We start from the raw sequence: 2,601 nt of genomic DNA on the forward strand, positions 1-2,601 counted from the left end.
AAGGTAGTTATGGAATTGGCGGATTTGATGAATCGGTTGGAAGAAAATATAAAAAAAAAAAAAAAATTTTTAAATCCAAAAGAAATATAGAAACTAAAAAAAATCCCCCGAAATTATAAAAACAAAAAACATAGAAAAAATTAAAAATTCCAAGAGAAGAATGTCACAGTGGATTTTTCTTTTCCTCCTGACATAAATTTTCGTTATTCATCAAAAGTGAACTTGACATTCGACGTGTAAGAGAGAGAGACGTGATCCTTATCTAGTTTTATTCAGTTCAAAATGTTGTACACTGTTCCATAATTTGATCTTCCAGACTGAGTCCAAGATCACAGATCTCCCAGACTGATTCATGATCAAAGGTCTCCCAGACTGGTTCCCTGTAATTATTACAGTTATTTAATTTTTTTATTCTTCAAATAATAATGCCTACCTCTAAAAGCTTTGTAATAACAAAGAAAAAAAAATATAATTACTATGCTTCAGTTTCAAAACAAAATTACAGGATACTTCTATTTAATAATTTTACAATAATATGAAACAATAGTTTTCAATTTCCCTAAAGAACATATAATATATGTGAACACAGAGGAGGTTACCTTCAAGGTTTAAGAGGCAAAGGAAATCTTACAAGGTTAAGCGAGGTAAATTAGGCTAATATGCCCTTTAACGCAATATAGCATAGGCTAGGCCTCCTCAAACCTCTTTAAAAAATACCCTACTCAAGGTTTATAGGCAATTCTAGGCTAGGCTATAGGAGGTTTCTGTGGCCACTGTGTCTAGGTTAGGGAGGGTATAGGAGGACATAGGTTAACTCATATACCTAACGACATTGAATAATGTTTATAGCCTAAACTATTTTCCAAAGGAAATATAACTATTCAATTGATAAGAAAAATATATGCTGGGCTTTCAGAAACAATTGCATAGCCCAATCTAAGATCGTAAACAATAGAATTTTCCATGGGAGAGAGGGAAAGGGGGAGTCCCGAGGTGTCCTACAGGTCGGCTACTTCATGACGCCCTCTTGGCATTGAAAATAAATTTACATATGAGGAACCATTACTTTTCGTACAGTTAATATGGTTTTCAGGAAAACGAGGAGGTCTTAATGTTACTAACATGTTCACATCCCCCCCCCATTTTTTTTTTTTTAAAGGAAAGAATGTATCATACACAAGTGAATAAATAGGTTGTCTTGTAAAATGATTCAACACGACCACGAGGGTGTATGCAAACTTTACCGGGCATTGGCAAGCCACTGCATCTATTCTGATCGCTTTTCCTCTCTATCTATAACATAGTATTCCCTATCTTTATAATAATCTTCTAGATTATAACGAAGTCTTACCTTTGAAAAGGGATACGTCAATGTCTTCTCTAATGACCCAAAACAAATATCTTTAATGGACGGGGAAGCATGCGCATTCGGGTTCTCCTACGTGTTTCTCTCATGCCAGTATGGCCAAAACGAAAAAAAAAAAAAAAAAAGAAGGACTCAAGACCACGTATAGATAGAGAGAGAAAAACATAAGAAGGGAATGGCAATAATGTTACATGCATTCGTTGATGAAATAAATTTTCTTTAAATGATTTTTATAATCAATATTACTAACAGAGATAATTTTAAAGATATTAGAGTCGGATGATGAATCAATTTCACAGAAAAAAAATCAAAATACCAAAAGGATAACATTCTCCCATTGCAAGAAGAAGAAGAAAAAGAAGAAGGAGAAGAAGATGGCAGCAGGGAAAAAACAAGATGGCGTTTGTTCCCAATCTATTCTAGATACCTAAAGGATATTCTACAAGATGGACTCAGCAGATGGTAAAAGTCTGACTTGTTCTAGTATGCTTTGTTCCTTGATAAAAAGATTCACTTGTACTGTTTCTTTGTCAGGTGAACAAATGCAGAACAAACAAGTCTGACTTCTTCTATTATGCTGTGCTCTATGAACAAGATTCCATGAAGTTACATAGAAATAGAAAATATATATAAAAACATATATATAGAAACTAAAAAATCCCCCCGAAAAGAATATGGCACCAGAAAAAACAAAATGGCGTCTGTTCCCAGTCTATTCTAGATACCCAAGGGGTATTCTACAAGATGGACTCAGCAGATGCAAGAAGTCTGACTTGTTCTAGTATGCTTTGTTCCTTGATAAAGATTCACTTGTACTGTTTCTTTGTCAGGTGAACAAATGTAGAACAAACAAGGCTGACTTCTTTTATTATGAAATGCTACCTGAACAATATTCCATGAAGGTAAATATAAATTAGAAAAAATGGATAGAAAAAAAAATGGAAATGGAGGTAGAGGGAAGGAGAAGGAGAAGGAGACCAAAGCGAAGGTGGATGGACTGTATCAAGGATGACGTTCGAACAAAGGGATTAACCGGTGATGAAGTGTGGGACAGAGGCAGATGGAGAAAGCTGACGAGAAACATCGACCCCACATAAAATTGGGAAAAGATGCAGGCAAAGCAGAAGAAAAAGAAAAAAAAATATAAAAACTAAAAAATCCTCCCCCCCCCAAAAAAAAGAATATGGCAGTAGAAAAAACAAGATGGCGGCTGTTCCCAATCTATAGAAACTAAA

The sequence above is a fragment of the Palaemon carinicauda genome, chromosome 5 (genome assembly GCF_036898095.1).
Source record: "Palaemon carinicauda isolate YSFRI2023 chromosome 5, ASM3689809v2, whole genome shotgun sequence".
In the NCBI taxonomy this organism is placed as follows: Eukaryota; Metazoa; Arthropoda; class Malacostraca; order Decapoda; family Palaemonidae; genus Palaemon; species Palaemon carinicauda.